The sequence below is a fragment of the Corvus kubaryi genome, unplaced genomic scaffold (genome assembly GCF_017639235.1).
Source record: "Corvus kubaryi isolate FWS band 111438036 unplaced genomic scaffold, C.kubaryi_AGA036_p1.0 68, whole genome shotgun sequence".
NCBI lineage: Eukaryota > Metazoa > Chordata > Aves > Passeriformes > Corvidae > Corvus > Corvus kubaryi.
Genome location: NW_024582056.1, coordinates 17,345,558 through 17,368,318, shown reverse-complemented (window position 1 = coordinate 17,368,318; position 22,761 = coordinate 17,345,558). Strand labels below are relative to the sequence as shown.

At 37.5% G+C, this 22,761-nt stretch overlaps 1 protein-coding gene across 17 annotated transcripts in view; it reads right to left on the bottom strand.

The window, feature by feature from the left end:
* Window positions 1-22,761, bottom strand: part of LOC121674511 (poly(rC)-binding protein 3-like) — a 520,331-nt gene that overhangs the window by 297,095 nt on the left and 200,475 nt on the right. For 15 of the 17 annotated variants that reach the window (XM_042048906.1, XM_042048910.1, XM_042048911.1 and 12 more), the window contains one exon: window positions 14,976-15,032. The exons of the other annotated variants lie outside the window; for them this stretch is intronic. The gene's annotated coding sequence lies outside the window, so the exon portion shown is untranslated. The remainder of the gene's footprint in view (window positions 1-14,975; window positions 15,033-22,761) is intronic. 17 annotated transcript variants of the gene reach the window in all.

Below are 22,761 nucleotides of genomic sequence, written 5' to 3'. Positions count from 1 at the left end.
AGTTTCCCTGGAGACCGTTAAATTAGACTGGAAGGTGCTCTGAGCACCTTCTGATTTAGTTGAAGATGATCCTAATCATTGCAGAGGGGTTGGACTAGATGACCTTTAAAAGTCCTTTCAACCCAAACTATTATAGGATTCTAAATTGAAAGCCTCAAATGTCTGGACAGAAAGAGGCACAATTTTTAACTACTGTCCTCACACATCACTTATCAAACTTGGCTGGGAGGGCTTTCCTTCAAAATATGTTTCAGCTTCCTATCAAAAATGTTTTCCAAAGGAAAGAAAAAACATTAACGAACAACCTTTCTCTCTGTCCCTTGACACCTTCCAGGGGGAAATATCCAAACATTTTTTCTCAGACAAGAAATTTCTATGAAACAGTACCTTCCAGGCTGCTTTGTTTTAGTCAGTATTCTACTTGCTTTTCTCTCTTCCACTGCAGCTATTCCACTTGGCATAAGTCACTAAATAATCTTCCAGCCATAAGCTGAATTCTCAGAGAAGAATAATCACTACCACAAATTCTGTGTTTCTTTCCTTTTCGTCTCAAATCCAAAAAATATTTAGGGTTTTTACCAGTGCAACGGAACAAAACTGCTGGAACCACCTCCAACTTCCAACTCAAACAGCATCCAACAACTTCTCAAGTAAGTAAACACCCACAGGACAACAAGTCATATATGGATAGCTAGAGAAAACCTTTTCCTTCTGCTGCACTATGCAGAACATAACTCCAAGTAGACCAAATCTGATTGGATGAAATGAAAGTTATAACCAACCCACCATCCTGCACCCTGAAAATGATCAGTAAAAGGAAAAAAGTTAATTTCTGAATAACATATGTACCTGACAGGACTGCAAGCAAGCAAATCCCAGTCACCAAGAGAGTCGTTGGGGCAGGTCTTCAGCAAATTTACTGGACATCAGCACCCACAGCAGAGCTCCATGATCTTTTGCCCCTCAGCTGCAGCATCATCTTTCATTAACAGCTGCCAATCCACACCTGTATTCTGGTGTAGGGGACCCACACCATACAAACTTTTAATATATTTACTGCTCCCATTTCCAGGCAGGTCATGCACTGGAAACAACCCTGATTAGTAGTGAATTATTTCAAAACAAAGAATCAGTGATGCCATATGTGACTTGCTGGCACCATACCCCACTGAGTCCAAGGTGGGTAGGGGTGCACACAAGAACAGAGAGCCCCTTTGCTACTTCTTGTCTGCCATAACATACTTTGATGCTTATTGGCAAAGAACAGTTGAAGACAGAAGGTGCCCAAATTCAATTTTTCCAACAATTTTGAGATTAAAAACTTTTAAAAATTCCACAGTGGAAGCATTTTAAGTTCAAACTCATTGACAATAAACATGCTCTTTTCACTTAGGCTTTAGTAGTAGCTCATGGATCTTCATGCAAACTATATAATGAAACACAATCTTAGTGAATTAGAAGTACTTTTGCTTTCAAGACCTGTCACACATTCTGTTTTTTATTAATACTAAGCATACTGTAGTTATACTACTAATGAAATAAAATCTAATGTTATGATACATACCATTTCTTTATCCAAGAGCTCCCAAAACAGAATAAAACTCCAGTTACCTCACCTTGAAGCTATGAAACTATGAAAATAGTCATGTTTATTTGTTTTGTAGAACTAGAATTAAAAAAAATCCTATTCTCTAATACTGAAAGGTCTCTCTAAAACCCACTGTTTTCTTACAAGGTTGTCTCAGACACAGTATTTCTTCAATTAAAAATAAACAAGGAAGATAAGCCAGCAAGCAAGTTCCAAACATACACCGCTTCTACCTTGAACATGATCTTTTTGCACTGCCTTTTTTCATTTCAAGGAGGCAAAAGGCATCCTCCAGAGATTGCTCTGAACCCAAGCAAGGGATGCAATTAAAAATCAGTCTTGTAAAACGTTATGGTTTCTCTCAGACAGGATAGTCATCACAGTCTTGCACAACCTGAATGCGAATGAGCTCCTACTGTATCCCATACAATTTGACCCTGTTCATCAGAACTGCTGGTCCCTCTGTGCTCAAAAGGTAAAGCAAGGATAGCGAAGCTGATAATAAAGAAAATCAGCACCTAGAATGGCAGACTAATAACAGATATTCCCTAGGCAATAATATATAACTTCTGTCTGGACATACATTTTCAGTGTATTTCGAATCTTAAGAATTTTTAATGAAACATATACAGATATTATATTTTAAACAAAATCCGTTCCCTTCATCTACTAAATCAAGCACATAAGCACTGCAAACAACCTTTAAAATATACTTTTATTTTAAAAGACTTATATGTGCATGGTGTATGGCATTGGTAGGAAAAAAGTCAGTCAGATGCAATGTCTGTTTTTCACTACTCTGCCTCTGACTACCACTATAAGCAACTGATGCCTAAGGAAACAGTAAATAAGTGAGGGAATGGCAGCAATATTTCCTCAACAGCCAAGGGACTTCCCAAGCCAAAGTATGTGTCTATACCTTTGCTCTGATCATGCTTCAGGGGACTTTTGTCAAGAATTCATTAAATGATTTCACAGCCTGCTTGTGTAAAAGAATTTCCAACAGTTTTAAAAATTTTTGAAAGCTTTCAGGTTGAAAAATTGTGTTTGATACCCCAATTCCTTGCACCATAAGAAACAGAATAAATAGTCTACATTCTTTTCCACACTGTTCAAGGTTATGTAAAACTCTGGGCTACTGTTCAGATATGTTCCTTGTAATGTGAAATCTGTCAGTGAACTTTGTCTCCTCATATATGAAAGTTGTCTTGTACTCTTAATTGCTGGCCTTTTTTTTGTTTTGTAATTTCCCTCTTTCTCTTCTGAGGAAGAAATCCAGACCAGCATGCAAACTTCAATACGTGAACACACCATGGATTTATGCAGGTATACATGCAACACCATAAGACATTTTCTGTTAATTATTTTTTCTTACTGGTGCTCAATTTTGACCAAGATTGAAGAGTAGTTTTCAAGGAGTGATATACAGCATTGCTCCAAGACCTGCTGTCTAAACACTACTAGCTAATTTCAGGACCATTAATGCAATAGGTGTACTCTAGGTTGGTTCCAAATATGAATTATTTTTATTATTTGAATCTGAAATTTCATCTGCTATTTTTCTGAAAGATCACCTATAACATTAAGTTTTCCTAGACCTTTTTGCCACAAGAGTTAGCTCTCATTGCCCTTAATCATTTGGTCCCATCAGCCAAGCTGGCCAGTTCTATGCAATCCATATTTGAAGTACTCATTTTAATACTTTGATGAATGTGGCAAAACAAGAATTAAGGCTTGAAGACAACAAAGAACTACAGAACTAAACATTCTGATGTTTATATATATACACACACATATATATGAGAATAATTTGTCTTTGACATGACAGAATCTGATTTCTGCCACTCAAACTGTAGAGTAAGAAAGCTACTCTTTTTTTTTTTAGGATTACAGTACTTTTATTACTAAGCAACAAAGGAAAAACTGAGAAAAACATTTCCCAGTGATTTTTTTAAAGTCAAAGAGTACTTAATCCTGCAGAATATGCAGAAGGTAAATTAAAACAGCATTTGCAATGCTCATGGAGGAATTAAATCAGCAGAATAGTGTATCTTTCTTTTACTGTAGGATCATATATACATACATATTAAAAAAAGCCCTGAGTGTACAAGCTATGTGCTTTGTGTGTTAAGAAGGATATTAAAGAATTGGCTCTATGCTGCTCTTTTCCTACAAGATACTCTGAAATGCAGCATTTATCTTGTTTCTGCCATGATAGGATTGCACACCTGAGACAATGTGGTTGTTGATTTTAGTACTAAAGACACATCTCTTTCCGTGCAGAAATGCTAAATAACTGCATGTGACTATTTTGAGGAGGTCAACCAACTATGCTCAACAAAAAAAAGAGACAAAATCTAATCATAATTCAGAAGTTAAATTTAGAAGCTGCATCACTCTCCACACATTTTTCCAGCTCGTGTTTTCAAATGAAGTCCTAGATGGCAAAAAAAGCAACTGAGAAGTTAAACACACAGTCCACTTATGCATGAGTTACAACACACAGTAAAATCAGCTGCAAACATGAGGAGACCACGTGGTCTCAGTCTGAATGCAGCTCTAGGACGACTATGCAACAGAGCAGAAAAATAATTGATGGACACAGTAAAAGACCATCAGCTTGCAGAAGGGGCCCCATTGATTTTGCTATTTGATCTTCCATGAATAATTCTAGAGAAAGACCCAAATTAACCCACCAAGCAAGCATAGGGGAAGGATCAGGCTAAAACTCTGGCTGGTATTCCTGGTAAATACAGGAATGGCACTACTGCTCAGATCACAGTGTGTAACTACACTGGGAAATATGAAAATTCGCAATAATAACGTTTTACTACAGTTAAGTTTAAAATCCAGAAACAGCACATTTTGGCCAAAGAAAGACATGGTTGCAGTCCAGATCTGCAAACAGAGCTAAGCACTTCACTGCTATTTTACTCACAACATGAGATTGGCTCATGAATGCTTTTGTTGGAAACAGTCTCAGTGCTTCCAGGTTCCAACACCTTCTGCTGGCCCACATCTCCTACACAGCTGGGAAATTTTATTCTACTTAGCAAAAAGACTACAGCTAATTAAAAGCAATGTAGTCTTTTGGAAGGCAAAGAAAGGAGGGTATTTAACCTCTCCATTACTTCACACAAAAATTCTCACATTCAGTTCTGCTAACAACTGTGGAGTAAACGAAACAATACTGACTGTGAAATGTAGGTTTGAAAAATGTTTTCAATGTATTGAAATAATTGAAATAATTAACTACTGGTTTTTTTCCTTCTTAGAACAGCTCTACAGGTATCTCAAAACCTTCAAAGGAAAATAAACATGCCACAAACTGCAGTATCTCCAGCCTTTGAAGTACATGTGGAAGACAACTCCAGCTAAGAGAAATGCTCCTGGTAAAGACAGCATACATTTAACTACAGTTAAGATACAATACAACCCTTCTTCAGATAGGAAACTGTTGTTTTCCCTCCACTGATCATTCCCAGCTGTGGGGGTTTTTCAAGTGATCCCCTGCAGGTACCCAGGTCAGAGCAAAAGACACGGATGTTCATACTGATGTCTTTCAGTCCTAGAAGTGAGAAACCTAGATTAATTTAACTCATTTCATTAAGAGGAAGGGAGAAAGGGAGGAAGGGAGGAAGGAAGGAAGGATGGAAGGAAGGAAGGGTTGCTTATGTTCTTCTTCCCCTATTGTATTAGTCTTAGGTGAGTGCTACAAGCAATTAGGCCTGACTTATGCTTCCAGCACTGTCCTTGCCCAAAGAAGTCAGGGACTTTATTAAGGAAATCAAATAACTGCTGTCAACCACTCAGTTTTATCAAGCTTTACTACAAATTTTTTTCTCCTGCAAATCAAGTTTATCAGTGCACTCAGCCTCCTTCAAATCCCTACACTGCTGCATTGTCAGTCACTGAAAAAAGAAGGTTCTCCAAGACTGCTGCTGTGGTCCCACCAAGTCAATGGGTGACACTATGGGGGAGTTAGAGGAGGTAGCTCTTATTCAAATGCTCAGGCATCTGGAGAAGAATATATGGGAAATATAGTTGTCAACATGTAGGCATTTTATGAGGAAAATACTGAACATATTTCTAATTGCTGACTCTCAGATTTGCAGTATGTAATAAGTGGAGAAAACTTCTACATTGCAAGTTCAAGAGATTGATAAATTGTAAACTGACAACAAGGAAACAGTTACACTGTTCTTGCGCCTTTTTAAAATTTAATTTTATTTAACTTTTACAAAAGCTAATCAAAGCAATAAAGAAAAGTTTCTTGTTTTATAAGAGTTCTTGTTTTATAAGTAAAGGAAACCTTTTCAAAAAGAAGAAGCTCATTAACATACTGATGACAATCTTAAATATTTCAAAATTCAAAAGAAATATTGGAGTAATTTAAACAATTTTCCACCTTGGAATTTCCACTTCTTATTTTTATACAAAAGAAAACAAAAAAAAGGCTTCTAGAGTGTTTGAGACTCCAGTCATAAAATGGGGAAAGCCGTAACTAGATTCAGAAAAAAATTAAACTGAAAGAATATATTTTGTAACTCACAAAATGCTCAAAGGTGTTTCTTTTTTTGTTGATTTTAACACATTATATAATACTGAACTAAAATGATGTCTTCAACAATGTGAAAAGTGGAAGTGGGAAAAATATCCACCTTGAATGAGGCCTGACCGTGACTTTGCATTCATTTTATTCATGTTTATTCTCTACAGAAAGAAAGGAATGCATACTTTTTTATTTTTATGAGAAAGGACAGTTTTAGGGGAATGAAACATCACAAAAGAGTAGTGAAACAACACAGAACAGTAGCAAATGTTTAACTGGGAAATCTCTCAAAAGCTTTTTCAATTTCACACTGCTCCAGTACCCTTTTTATCTGAACATCTTGTCTGTGCATTTTACAAATTTCCAAGCTGTTATAATGCTCCCAGACTGACAGTGCCCAGCAGAGCCAGGTAGCAGTGGGGCCTCATTGTGTCTGCCACAGTACAAAACACAATGGCACATGTTTTATCTGCCCCAAATTTCTTCTAATCCATCGGCTGTGACGCGTGGCTGACTGGTGATAACGCAATCACAGCCGTCAGACAGGCCCTTCTCCAGTGATGTTGTCATGATTTCACACATGGGTTTAAAGTAATACTTATCAATCCCATGCATAAAGGTTTTTTTCTGAAGACAATTATGCATTTGAAATCTCTCCAGCCACTGACTTTTCAGGAAACCCCATGTTACCTAAGCTCTTCTCTCGCCAGCGCAGCACACACAGAGCCAGCGTGCTCTGCAGCCCTCTGGAAACTGTCTAGGCAGAGTCCTTTTAGACACAGTTATTTCATTTTGAAAAAGCAGCTGAGGCTTTTTATTCCCTGTGTGGTATTTCAGCTCCCAAATTGCAAGAGATCATAATTTCATGAGAAGCAGTTTGGGAAGTGAACAAAATAAAAACCCAAACAAAATCAAAATCCCAGTTGGCTACTTTCTCTATGTAGAAAATAGTAACCTTACTACAGAAGTTGCTTGCTAAATATCTGCATTTACTGCCACACTACATAAGTGTCCTGGTTTTGCCTCCACTTTCCATTTTAAAAACGGTATCAGAATTTTTGCACGCTTGCTCATTTGCAAGGTTGGTCTCACCTGATAATCTTTGATAATCTTTGAATAATCTTTGATATCACCTTTGATAATCTTTGAATGATCTGTGAGCAACAGTCTCTGATACACCACCACTTGACCACAGGTTTGTGGCTAAATACCTCTTATTCTCTAGACATAACTAAAAATGTATTTTAAATGACACTGATATAGAAGCAGTGCTGTTTCCACAGCTTTTACTCACAAAAGGTTTTTCTCCCTTCAAAGTTCATTCAGCATTCAGACAAAAAATGTGAAAGGTACTGCCTAGCAAGGAGGAAGCTACTCCTAAAACTGATTTACTTAGGAGGAAACTTCTGCTCTGATGATGGTTGGTCCCTTTTAGAAAATTTTTCTCCAATTACTCAACTCTGTGCTTTGGCAGCTGGAGATGATCAGTCAAGTCTCTCTTCAAGCAGTAATAATTTTTAGGATTTTTTTTATCATACAAAACCCAGATATATGAATAATAGGCTGCTTCTTAGCACCTGCTTAATTATTACATTCAGGCTATATCTCTTCTACAGGCATTTTCAATTTATCTCTAAGAGGATTTATGGAATGGAGATGCTATTTAAAAAACAGATGATGAGGTCAGTGCAGCCCAAGGTATTTCATTTCAGCTTTTACAATTAACATGCACACTGGAAATGCTGGAAAGATCTCAGAAGAGCAATGGATTTGTCAAGTGCTCTGCCTGTCTCCCACATGCATTTTCAAGAGGAGGTAATGGAAGACCAACAGCAAGTATACCAAATCAGAAAGCCACAGACAGCTCTAGGAGAGAGTGCTGAGAAAAAAACATGCCACAAAGAAGCACCAGATACAGAATTTATTTATTTATTACAGCAATTTTCACCAGTGAAAAAGATCAGCTTTGCTAAATGGACCTTGTTGAGAATGAAGTGAGCTTCACTCTCTTCTCATAGTTAACTTTCAACTGCCACACTTTGGTGGCAGAACTCACTGAACTTGTGTCTGTTTTTAAAAGAAATGTGCCTTCAAGCATTACCCTTTGACAAGTATTATTATTTCTATCTGCCTCAGCAAACACAAAAAGAGCAGAATAGATGCTGTCTTATTAGAGATGGGGCTGTGTAGGTCAAAGAAGGAAAATACTAGGACATCCTATTAAACTGAAACTCCATGCACCGACCTGGAACCAGGGCACTGCTGTGAGAGCTGGAACTCTCTGGGAAATCCACTGCTTGTTTGAACTCATGCTTGGAAATAGTCTCTAAAGTGAACTGAAAGCATAAGGATTTGAACAGCTCTACTAATACATACATAAGCTATACTATACAGGATGCATCCCGATGGAGAGAAGACATTATGTAACTATTGTTAAGGAAAAAAGCAGCGCTGAAGGGGGAAGGCAGAGAAGAAGGAAGGGAAGGAAGAAAAAGAAATCCGAAAAGCAGAGACCCAGGGGATGAATTAGTAGAGAAGAGTTGGTGGTTTCATTTTCACTTGTCTCCCCAGGCCTTGGTAACACCTATAGCTCAGCCTACTATATTTAGAAATGGATGTCTTCCTGCAGGTTTATTCAGTGGTTTGAACTGGAAAAAATTCTCTTGTTGGGGGAAGAGAAAGGGAGAGGGCAAAATACCCTCTTGTGCTGTGAAGACTGAAATTATATTTCAGATTCAACTAAGTCTGCAGTAGAATAAGACACCCGATTTTGAATCAGAACTTGGAGTTAAATACACTTTCATAATTTCAGCATTAGTGGTTGGATACGAAAAGGCAGTCGTTTATTTCTCCATTTGTTAGCAGCTCCATTCTCTGAAAGATAACTTGGTTTCCCAGACACAGTTGGCAGGAAAGTCAGATTTTTCAGTTTATGAGATACCATTATTTCCCTTTCCACCAGCCCTGCCACATATTTACATCAGAAAAAAACCAGCAACTCTTTGAAAATTACCAATAAACCAGAAACTCAAACAAATTTTTAATTCTAGGGAATAAAACATTTGAGTTTCTGACATAAAATGCCTTTTTTCCATTATTTGGATGGGCCATCTTTATCTCAGCTGAATGAGAGAAAATTGGATCGAATTAAGAGGTGCTCTCAGTTACTTGATACCAATTCAAACGTAAAGCATGCCTGGAACAGATGAGTGCCTATTAAGCCTACGGAAAGGATTATCAGGTGATCTCAACCTATGGAAAGGACATCTGTATTCTAAGGGGGAGGGAGAGGAGGGGTTACTAACAGTAAATCTGAGTGGTCTGCTGGAAACTTTCACAGGGAGAGCACTGAGCAGCAAATGCTGTCCAAAATGGATACAAATATGTTGTCAAGTCGCCGTGACAGATCCATTATGGGCGAGCAGCTTAGCAAAATGAACTCGATCTCAACTGTCTCACAATATAAATGCCACAAGCTCAGAAGGACCTGAGCTTCCAGTTCCCCCATCCCTTACTGCAAAAGTGAGTTGGCATTCAAGAGAAGCAGCAGGTCAAGGAAAGCCTTATTCACAAGAACAGCCACTCTGGGAAAGACCCTCCTGTTACATGCCAAATCTGCCACACTGTGAAAACTACATTTTCAAACACATATGCTCCCACAGTTGCTCTCTTCAGCTGCAGCTGGAGTTGCAAATTTCAATGCAAATTTCAATGCATTTACAGAAAACAAGTCATATATCTGTTTGCATATTCTGATTTCTCAAATTACACCAAAAATGTCATAGCACAGGACATTTTTTTCCTACCATGAACTAATGAAAGAGCACCAGAAGATAATGATCAAGTGGCGGTAGAAACTTGTAAAATGATATTTCCTCAAGGTATTAGCAGTAATACTTTCAATCTATGATGTATACATGGGACATATATGGGTAAGTGATGCTAGAGGTTTTAAAACATATTCAATTTTCAAAACCAGAATATTTAACACAAAGTTAAGTTTTATGATAACAGTTAAGGCCACATTACAATCTTTGCTCACGATTATGTGATTGTTCAGCAAAAGGCATTTCAGCACATATTTAAGTCTCATTAAAGTCTCAAGAATGAGAACCTTCTGGTTCGCTGAGCCATGGCATGAATAGCCAGCCACACTCAAAGGATCTTCAGAGTAACTACAGCGGCAAGGCAGAAAGGTGGGTACTAAGAAAAGGTGAAGTACACTATCTCCACTATTCAGGAAGATTTCTCTTGCACTGTGATGAGTTTAGTAGGAAATTAAATAATCTACAAGATTTGCTATTAATTCTTCCCTTTAAAATTACTGCTAGAGCAGACACTAAAGTTTCATAGAGGATCTCTTGATAATTCAGTATAGTACAAATACAGCTGCATGTGTAGATCTGAGTGCAGGGACGTGTGGAAGAGTGTATCAGAGAAAAGGCCCAGTCAAATATGTCCTCCTAGTCAACACAATGAGAGACAAAAGTACCGCAGGTGCCCTCAGTGTAGAAAATACAGAGAACTCCACTTGTTAATTAAAATCTAATCCTGGATTTGCTCCAAAAGCCATGTTTGATGCCACAAAATAGGAAGAATAGCAAGGACTTCCTCCTGGCTGATGATGAACTAGCTTAGTATGTTGCTCCTCAGGATGAGATACTGCTGCAAAAGTATACAAACATTTCATGCACAAACCAAATCATGCAAGAATCACTTTATATCTTTTTCTTTCTGCTCTCCAGTCTTCCTCTTTTCCAATGCTTTAGCACAAGAGCAATCCACCTACTGGTGAGGTCTTACTGTTTTCCAGTTCCACCCAATATATGGACTGACAGCTGCCACCATGGCTCCTAACCTTAGCCGAGGTACAACGGTGAGTTTCCTGCCATTGCAACCCAGCCAGCACCATGTGGCTCATTCACGGGGTGAGGATTCCTCAGTTACATCCAAGAGCTGGCCAACAGTCATCATACAAATGGTACACATTCTCTCATAGTCGCTTAAAGTCACCCGAGTATTTCAGCAACCATTTCCACTCCCCTTCCACTCACACATTTTTTAAAGCACATAGTGCAGTGTTTACTGCAATACTTTTACTACAAATGCTTTGTAAGACCTACATACTGGTGCCAATTCTAGCTTTGGAGGGTTTTTGAGATGGAGAAGGGCTTTTGCTTTCCTTTAACTGGCCAAGTCCTCACTGGCCATGATTTTTTGTTTGTCTGCTTTTGTGTTTTATTTTTTTTTAAACAAAAACAATTATATTATTGCCATGAACTCTGATTAGATATCCAATTTAATAGACTTTGAATTTTGCACTTTAGTCTCAAAGGACTCCATAATATTATTAGTACAATTTGTTGAAACTAAGTGATCTTCAGTTTTTCAGGTGCCCATATTAAATGAAAAAAGATATTAACTTATGGAAACATCTGAGCTTAGTTAACATTTTCAAATGATGACCTTATGAGACTGGATAAAGAAGCAGCCATTAACATAAACTGGTGGACTGCCATGAAACCAAAGGAGAAAGATAAAGAGATATCAAGCAGATTAGCATTGACTAAAACCCAAACAAACAACCCACACATTAAAAAAAAAAAACAAAAAACCAAAAAAACCCCAGCCTCCAGTCTTCAGTGTTTACTGCACATATAATGTAAGGTTGTTATTTTTACTGACATCTTTCTAAGCCTCTGCACATTGCAGTGCCCTCTAATAGAAACAACACTGTCATAGCAGAAGTAGCTTCATTTGCAGCTCTGTCTCCACTGAAACTTTATTTTTTGCTTTTTTCAGCTCCAAATTAATCTCTGGGGGGAACAGTACCCAATGTATGACTGCTGAACCATACATAATGATATCACTTTAATAAATAATTCTAATAATTAGGTTAAAAGCAAAGCAATATGATGACTAATTTTTAAAAGTGAGTTCTTACATGTATAGTGCATGTTCACTGTACAGTTTACCTCTCCTGTACTTTTGAACTACATGTGGATGGTGCTCCTTTATTTTCTCCACACAGCAGTTACTGGCATTATTCCTTAACAGAGAAGCAGCTTTTCCCAAATACCTTCAGCAGATTTTATTCTCTTCTGCCATCCTTAGAGGACCTGTCTGAACCTGGCCATTATGACTCCAATTTCATCCCCTTTGTCCTTTTGCTGTGTTCAAGCCATACAACTGATAATTAAGGCAGAATGAATCAAGGTGGGGAGTTGCCATCACAACAGGTAATTAGACACTAGCAATGAGAGAAACCCAATGCATTGAACCAGGGATAATGAAGGATGTTTTTAACAGTACTTTTTCACTTTCCCATCTCCATAAGCTTCTCATTGTAGCTCCTGCATTATAACCTCTGCCACTGAGCTCTCACTTTTTGGCTCTTTACTTCCCCCTCAGCTCCATATTTCCAACTTACTGGAATTTCATCTCCTGAAACAGCTGCCTGTGTGCCTGCCTCTCTTTTACAGCAAAGTGCTGCTCCTCTTGCAATAATAAAAGTCTGTCTATCCTTCTCCCCATATAACAAGCTATATACACATCAAATCCACTGCCTGACATCTATTTTCCTGGTGGATTTTAGGACATTAATTATGTTACTACAAAAAGTTTTCAGTGTGTTTATGGCTTGACAACATTTTTTGTGTTACAGACTGTTATTCTGTTACTCTGTTTCTGGTTTAAACCTGTGGTACAATCTATATTCCATTTCCTCATGATCAGACTTTCCAGAACATTGGACACTTGCTCCTGTCACAGTGAAGGAAAGAAATGGTCCACTTAGATCTTAGATTTTTCCTCTTTTAAGGAAAGATTTATCTATAAAATGCCTTGATCTTTTATGCTACATAACAGATACTCATATGCACACACAAACACAAAGAAGAAAACCTCTACTGAAAAGATGAGCTCATGGAGTTCTCTGATATGAATCCTTCCCTTTCTGCAAGGAAGGACAGTTCCACATATTGCTGCAGCACCATTTTTCCCTTTTCTGCTTCCCACAAGCAAGAATGGATTTATCCAATCCATGATAAAAGGCAACATAGCAATGGAAAAATACATCAATTTGATCCAGTGTTCCCAATCACATTTCCATAACACACGTGTGTAACATCAATTTCTTTCAAGCACTCCTGCACTTTGAGTGCACCTCTCATTTGTGGCATTCATTCTCAGACCCCGTTAAGTGCCTGCCTGTACAATAAATTGCAAGATATTACACGCACACAAACTAAGTGACATCTTATCTAGGAAAGAACAAATTTCTGAGCTGTAAATCACAATGAACCGACATTTTAGAAGCTGCTCAATCCATGTGTGATACATAGGTCTGGATGGCAAACTCTTCTGGTGTTAAAAATATTATCATATGTTTTACCTTCCCTGTCATTAAATTTACTGTCACTTCATCATCCCAGTGTTAGTCTGGTGCTACCAGTTTGCCTTTGATGGTCTGTATCAATATGAATGAAAAATGCAAGTTAAAAATCCCAAACATATTTGATACCTTGAATAAATTGATCAAAGTAAAACAGGCCGGAAGAAGTGAAACTCTCTCCCACACAACTTCATAAAAAGAGAACTATGAAGTATGAACATTAAAGTTCCATAAATTTATCATTATGTTCAGACTAAAAGAGAACACATGGACATTTTTTTTCCTACCTTCATTTTTAAATCCTAACTATAAAAATGTTAATGTAAACAGCAACATGTATTGTAATTAGGATTCAATATCCTACCAGGAATATATCTATATCTTGTCTAGATTACTTCAGAAAAAGTTACCTCGCAACTTGAAAAATGACATAATTAAATAGTCTTCTAAACTGCTTTTCAGAGATGGCAAACTAATAGCTATTTGTCATTTTTTTTTCTTTTTTATACATAGAAATTTCTACTGCAACTTTAAGCTGCAGTTCCAACTTTTTCAGCTCAACTCTCTACAATTAAATGCACTTTTCCACAATGTATTTATTTGATTGACGCAAACAGTGCAGGACACCATTTGCATAACTGCTTCTGATTGCCAAAATCCTTCCAGGAATCATTTCCACGGTAGATGTTCCCATGATGAAGTGTTTCTGGAGCCTTACACAATCTTAACTCAAATCCTTTCACATTTTCTTCACTGTTTCTCTAGAACTGGGGCAGCCTCACATATTTCAGGGTAAGCAAAACTCCTGCTTGGTCACACCGCTGTTTCATAAGACCAAATAGATCTGTAGATGCATGCCCTAAGTATTAAACAATTGCCATGAATAACCAAATTCAGCAAACAGAACAATATGAAACGCTACCCTTACATTAGTCTCACTTTTATGTACTAGTGACACGCTTGGACACCTTTTTTAAAACACTGCACATTGATTAAATAGCCAAAGAGAAAAGAGTTCCATTATGTAATTTAGTGTTGTTGTCCATTACTACACCCAAACAATTGTCTATTAATGTACGAGCACATGGGCTATATATCAATTACCCCATATTTTATGAACTGTCTTCTCATAAGCCCAAATATCCTTTTTCACAATAGAATATCTTAGCACCTTATTTCAAGAAATAAGGTTTACTGAAGTTACTTTTTTTTTGTTAAATATCTCCTGATGTATATTTTTTCTACATAAAATGGTAATTTATAATAATTTAAACCTTGAAGTGTCATTTGGGAGAGATGGAAAGGGAGGCAAATTTTCATTTCACTACTACTGGTGAAAATGCAAAATAAGAAAGATAAGAAATTGCACTTAGACTAGCATAATCAAGATCAATATTTGTCATGTGCTGATAATGTAATAAGATGTGTCAAATTCAACTTACCTATCACATCAGATGTCCGTGAGCCGCAGTTCTGCCTCAATCCGAAGAAAACTTGACCTGTTGAATATGAAGCAACACATTTTCACTCATGATGAAGTCTTGCCCTCTTTAGAACAGACTAACAAACCATGGATTTTTGTGGGGAAGAACCAAAAGCAGTTTAGCATCACACACGACTTATGATGCCAGAAATTTATTTTCACTTTCTGTTAAAATTCAAATACAAACAGATAACTTTGATTTCCCAGTGATCTATCTCATTTTAATATTTATACAGTGCTCTCTGGGGTCCAGCATCTGGCTCTAAGAAGTATCTCAGAAAGATGTACAAAAACCCCTAGAGGTTACTGATTGTTAAAAATTGGTATGCACAAATTCTTATAATGCTCTTTGAACAAATCTGCAAGGACCAGAAAACAAAACACGATTTTCTTGCTTTACTTCCCCTTGTCATCTTTGCTCCATTCTACATATTTTTTCTCTCAGAATAAAGTCAAAAGAAGGGAATGGAAAAGGGAAATGGAAAGAAATAGTGAGGACTGTCAGGGAGATGAGGGGGCTTTTTTCTGCCAACAGCATATCAATTGCATTTTTATAAAATCAGGTCTCTGAAAATCATAGCTGTCAAGTATTTAGTCACACAACCTGAGATCTTGAACAGTTTTGCTGAAATTTCTTGAGCTATAAAGCAAGACAAACAAGACTCCCTATCATCCTAGAAACCAAGTAGAAGTTTAGAGGTGCCCAACACTCATAAATGTATGTAGAACATATTTATAATGCTGATATTCTTGAAAAGAAAACAGCTTTAACTCTCTATTAGCATGACAGTAACACAACATGAATGCGAGTTTGAGATGATACAACACGCCATCTACATCTTTCGGTGTACAGAACTGCAAGTGTGCTATATTACCTGCCTCCCAAGCGAAGCACGAAACATGAATCCACTGTTGCTGACTTACACTGTTTCACTGACTGCACTCAAGCAGCACAAGAAATCTTGTTTCAGAGTAAGCAACAAAAAGATACACAAGTCAGGATCATTTAACCTATGACACCTGAAACTGGTTTTTTTTACGCAATATCTATTAACGTTGCCCTTCCTGTTTTTCTTTTGGTCCTACAAATGCAGGAAACTCGACTGCATCAGAATGGGGTCTGTAAGCAAAGGCTCAATCCCATTTCTACTCACCTGAGTGGCAGAACTTCCATTAACTTGACAGGGAGTTATAGCAGTGCCTGAATGGCAAAAGATATCCTCCAGGACCCTCTTTCTTGCTTTGGGCTAGAATGATATCCATCAATATTTCAGGATATAAGAGGAAGGAAAAAAAAATGTAGTTGTTTGGGAGAGCTGAGAGAGGGGATTATTTCCATGGTTTGTTTGTTTTGTGGTGAGCCATGTTTACACAGAGCTAAGTGCAAACAAGAAAGTAAAAACTAACACTGTTCCATGCAGCAAGGTTCCATTGCAACCAGCAATCTGGCTTTATAATGCATCAGGAAATTTGCTCAGGAATAATACTGTCACAGCACACTTGCATGGTATGAAGAGACGCAAACCATCAACTTTCTGATATTGCCTGTAAGCAAATTGCTTTGTCATGCACTTACACCTTCATGCCAGAGAAGAGTTACACATTCCTTTGTGCTGATTTGCATCACTTGTTTGCTATTACAACAGTTTTCCTAGGGAACATTTCAATAATTAAAAGAGACAAGCTTAAGCCAGCTGGGCAATGCTCTGCAGCTCAGATTAGATGTATCCACTGTTTTCAAACAAACAACTCAAAGCTGATTCTCCACCCCCACCCCTGTGAATTATACTTCACTTTGCTTTACACTTCCTGTGGCTCGAATGTCTTTGAAGTAATATTTGCGTTAGGTCCTCGGAAGCAATCAAACCTCTGTCTTTGAAACTATTAGGAATAGGAAGTGAAACCAGCTCATTTAATTCCCTGCTGTTCTCAGAAGGGTCCCTCTCTACATTTCCCTGAAGGTACACCAGTCCTGTGGGCTTCAGTGGGTGGTCCAGGCATTTGAGCAGGCTCTGCCATAGGAAGAGCCATGACTGAGAAGGGCTTTCACAGACTCTTTCTGTGAGGGTCTGAAAACATTTTAAAGGTGGGTGGCAGGATAAACACTGGCATATTTATCTCATCTTTATAATATATTTGCTGAAGTTTGAAGGAAAAAAAAAATTAATGCTTTAAGATCCATAATGTCTTTAAGAATATTACGCCATGTTTTAAATCCATAGTGTATTTCTCTTTATTTGCATTTTTGTTCAGAGGAAGGTTTACGAATCAAAATTGGCTCAATGAAAATATATTAGCAACATATTCAATCATTGATACATATGTTTATCTAGATTAAAAAAGTTAGCTTGAAAATTCACCAGGTTTAATACACAACGTTTTCCTTCTTTTAATTTCAAATGTATTTCCTCATATAAAGAACAGAAAGCATTTCCTTTTTACATCAAGATGGAGTTCATGACTCAATATTCTCTTTTCTTCCTTCTTTCAAAAGACCACTACCTTTCAGTGCACAGTTATGCAATACCAATGATGGAAAAGGTCCACGAGCAAATCCTATTAGTTGTGCTCTGTGCTGTTTGTCTGCAATATGGCTGTTTACAACAGGGAATATTTTATGTTTGGACTAACCCATCAGAGCAGGAAACATACGATATGAAAGCTGATACAAATACAATTGGAAAAACGTGCAAGTCACACAAACCAACATCCAAGTTCTTAAAAGAGTTAAAGCTTGAAAAAAAGTGTAATTTTCTCAGTGAGCAAACTATTTGGCATGGAATGTTATTCCATTTTCTTCTTAAGGTTGTTTTACATTTATAGTATATATATTGTTTTGTATTGTTAAATTCTCCCTCAAGTAACAATCTAAACACCTTCAACTCTAAGTTATGACTCCCTGATGTCTGAGGCGAGACATTAATTTATTGTTTCAAGTATGGGAAACAACAACAGTTCAGGTATCACAATGCCTCTAAAGACGAAGGCTTGTTTAGCTACTGCTCCGTCCCTCTGCAGAATTTCCCAATAAGCCAGTCATGATGGGATAAGCAGAGCAAAACTACATGTCCTGGAGAAGAAGCTGCTCACCTTCATGGGAAGGACACATAGAGAGCAAAAGTCATGCAAGGCAAAGACAATGTGGGATTCCTGTGGTGGAGACTGCCCTGTCTGTGGCTCCCAAGGAACCAGGCACCCTGGGGAGATGTTGCTAACACAAATTTTAAGAGAAATCCCATGGCTGCTTCTCTTTTCTGCCACTCTGTAGGGTGATGGAACCCTGTGATACAGCAATTCCGGTTTCATAGCTGTGGTACATCAGGAAAGAATAACCCAAAGCCAAAACCAAAACCCAAACCACAAAACACATGTGGAAAGATAAGCTCTTGATTTGGGGCCTAAATGCAATATTTTTAAACCTTACAAGCCTGCACAATACTAGAGTTATTACCCAAGAAAAATTTTCACATTGCACTGTTTTCTAGCCATGAAACGCTGTAAAGCCCTAGATAAGGATTGCTTCTTTCATCCTGAGCACCAGGAGACCACTGGCAATTTATCTGAAAGGAGAGGACTTTAGATAGAAACAAAAAAGGCAGTGTTGATTAACATAACTCAGTATTTTCTTTTAAAAAAAGTTTAATGTAACTGAGAAATTGAAAGTTTGGGGATATGAGTTATGCACTGCCTGTGCACTCAGAAGATACACAATTAACATGAGCAGTGCAAGTTTTTCCAAGACTGCTTCTATCTAAGGTTCGTTATTTATGGACTTCTGAAAAAAAATGGAAAAGCAAAACAAAAACCCAGCTTACAAACCAAGCCAACTACCCAAACCTAAGAGATTCTACCTAGTTAGATTGAGTAGACTTGCATAAAGGAGAGGGGAAAAAAAGCAAAAACCTTTCTATAAAACTGTTGTCATAATGTTGTAAGACCATTTTACAGCTGAGCCAGTGAAGACTGCTATATTCTCCTTATGTTCCTAAGAAAATACACACTTTTTTAAAAAATAAAAAGCAAAAAAAAAATTGGTTTTACCAAGAAACATTGAATTTCATGGCTGGCATTTTTGAATGTTTTATCTTTAAAAATGGTGCTACAAGAATTTGGACCTTGTTAATTCCCTAATGTGACCCTGAGAAACATTGCAAGTTAACACATTTAGATAAATGAGCAAACAAGTCAGAAGTGGGGGAAGAAAAACAGCTCTGAAACACAGCTCTGCATCACAGTTACCAAAGGCTAAAACTAAGATAAAGTTGCTAAAGACATCAACAGCACAATGCTTTACATGCATTCAAAAGCATCTACAATAATTGATACCAGATTAATTAACATTTTCCAGTATCATAAGTGAATGAAGTAAACTATAATTATTGCGCAGACACATTTCTGACACAGCAAAGTGGAAGCTATTGATGCAAAACTAAAAGGCTGACAGCCACAAACTGGTGAGGTCAGGTAACACATTCTGGAAACAGTGATGCAGCACCTGCATCGTGGCAGAGCATCTGTGCAATCAGAGGCATGACAAAACTCACAGGAGCCTTGCAGCTATCAGGCTCCCACGGATCACTTGGTGAAGGAATGGAAGTGAAACACACTGCATGTCAGGGACAGCATTAAAATGAAGCATTTAAAAATTAGTGTGTGAAATGATAACAAATGCAAAAGTGTCTTGAGCACATGTGGGCCAGATACTTGGTAGTGCCAAGCTGTGCTCTCACAGAGCTGGACTCAGAGAGGAGGTCTGCAGGCTCTCCCTTCAAGAAGGTGTCAGTTTTTTATATTTTCTTTAACAACTCTGTTTAAAAATCAGATAGAATTATAGATACTAAAAAACCTGAAAAAAATTAAACACCTAAATTTCAGTTTATATATATACATATTTAAGTAAAACTTTATGTGACAAACTTTTGCCAACTATTAAAATTTGAGTCAGACTGGACCATTATATGTGTTGATCTTGTGGTAGGATGTTCTTAGTTCTGTGGCTTTTCTCCTTTATTAATGAAATTTTTATCCCTTTATTTTGTAAAATAAAAACTTATGTCAGGTAATAAAACTAAATTCCTTGGGATAGCAGCAACAAAATCTTTTAGCTTCCTAATTTTCTTCCCCACAAACTCATTCATCACTTCATAATTGCAAAATATTAAAGGGCTAATGTAAGACCCAAATACAGATGACTTTAAGAAATCTTTGTTGCCTTTCTAAACACTTTACCATCTGTTCTGTCCCTGCTTGTCAGATTTCAGAACCTAAGATCACAGCTATATGTGAATGTGTAGTCTCTTTAGCCTTCCAAACCAGACATACAAATAAACTCTCAGAAATAATCCTCAAATAAAGGCAAAGGGCTCGAGATTGTCATACCTGCTGAAAAACCTCATTGACAATCACTGACTAAATCCAATATACACGTTGACAATTTTAGATCTATGCATTACGTTTTGGGGAATAAATGCCACTAACATAGTTAGCCTTTATAGAGCAAAGCTTTTGTTTTGTATATAAATCTGCGTTTAATGAGCCTTGAAAGAGATGATTGCTAAATAACAGCCTGCTGCATTCAAGCTCAACTGCCTCCAATTATATTGTTTATAATTATATAATTGTACAATATAATGTGCGTCCAACAATCCCTGAGTTTTATTACTGCACAGCACTATGACACCAGTGTAAATCACCTTTTCACTTTCACAGTCAGCCTCTTTAACTTTGCTTAGTCAGCCAACACAAATGCACAGAGAACTGCACTTTTGACTGCTGAATGCATCAAACCAGCTTACCAGCCTCAGCAGAAATAAGAAAGTAATGGAAATGGTCAACTCACAAAGATGAAAGGGGGAAGAAAGGTACTGTCTATACAAGGAAGTAAGGGAGAAACAAAAAGAAAAAAACCAATTAGTTCAAAACCCTATATAGAGTTCGTGATTGCTTCTTAGGGTGTTTCTTGTTGGCAGATACTTCCAGATATTGTGCCTATCCAAGATACCCAGGAGAACAAGTGCAAAGCAGTTAACATTAGCAGGTAATGCTCTTTGCATTATTCTTACTCCTATATGGATATTGCAGCATTTGCTGTGATGCCACTAAAATTAGTAAAAATCTTATTAGCAAACACATCATTATGCTGTTAAACACCTACACAAACCTCTCATTGTTCTCTATATTCAAACAGAATTTCTGCTCTCTCTTCCATCATTTGAAAACTAACCCAACTTCCAATCAGCAATTAATACAGTAGTATTCAGAATATAATTATAACTCCTGCCACAGAAATTTAAGCCCCAAAGTCATCCATAAAACACCTTTTTGACTTAATAGGGGCACCATTTCTTTGTTTTGAAGTTTTGTTACACACACCTTCCAAAGTAATAAAATTCTTGTTTTTAAATGTGGCTTAAAGCCCTCTGCCTCCTTCCTCTCTTCAAGAACACTCTCCACACAGGAATCTCTTCTTCAGTACCAGAAGTCCTTACACCCACACCACCCGGCCTTTTAATCAGTGAAGTTCCAGTACTGCAACCCCCTATCAGAAGGGCTCCCATCAGCACACAACTACCTCCTACACTCACCCTCCCTTCTCTTTGCTCTTGGCTACTTGTAACTTTGAATTGGCCTGTGATGACTTTTAAAGCTTGCAGCTTAGTTTTACTCCAAATCAATACACTGAATGTTGACAATCTGAAAGTTTGATCTTTTTAATGTTTTTGGAGTTGTTGTGTGGCTAGTAGTTGAGCCCTTAAAAGGGGACTTTAGGCGTAGGGCTTCACGTCTTATAAACTACTGCAGTCTGTCCTCCTCCCTCATCAGCATTTTCACACCTTTAAAATTGCTGCACTTGGAGGCACCTGTACAGCAAGATGCCTCTTCCTGTGCTTGACGACTCAAGTCACTGTCTTCTGAAATCCACTGCTATTGTTATTCTTACAACTCTGAGAATTTACTAAATTGAGGGAAGCTGGTTTAAAACTAAGATTAATTTTTTCAGCATTACCAATAAAATTACTGCAAACCCCTTTTCAGGTCCATTGGTGCCTTTTCCTGGTCTTAAAATCAAGAGTCATACACGTTTAGAAGGGGAAAAGGGATTTTACCTTGGTATTTATTTTAAGGATCCTTAGGTGCACACATCCAGGTCATATGCATCGAGATGCACCCCGCCGAGTACGCCCCAAAAGATCGGGTATAACACTATAGGTTTTACTAATTAGCATATCTATCAAAGATTCCCCAATGAGAGGCTCAAGTGAGCCCCCTCCCCAAGGAACCTTCCCCTGGATGGTTTTATCTTGGTTTACAGAATGTGTTCTGGAGAGGACCTTGGGGTCTGGGGCACACTGATCCCTAGCTACGAAGCTTCTAAAATGTTTAGTCTCTCAGCTTGACAAACAAGTCCAAGAATGTAGGCAAAAAGCACTGAGAATACAGAAGTTGTAAAAAGGTACAACAGGGGTATAAAAGAAAAGGCAAAAAATCTTCATGGCATCACCATTAACTCCAATATTTCTCATCAGTTCCTAAACAGTCCCTTAACTAGAGTCTATGACTATGGAAAAGCAAGGCATCTGAACTTCTCTTCAGTTTAAATGCTCTTTGGGAACTGTAGACTAAATTAAAAATCAACATTGAATTATAATCATGTAGTTATTTTAAAATAATAACTGCATCACTTTCTTTGATCTTGAAATGTTTCACCATTTTTTATCAAACAACCCACTTTTATATGCCATTTC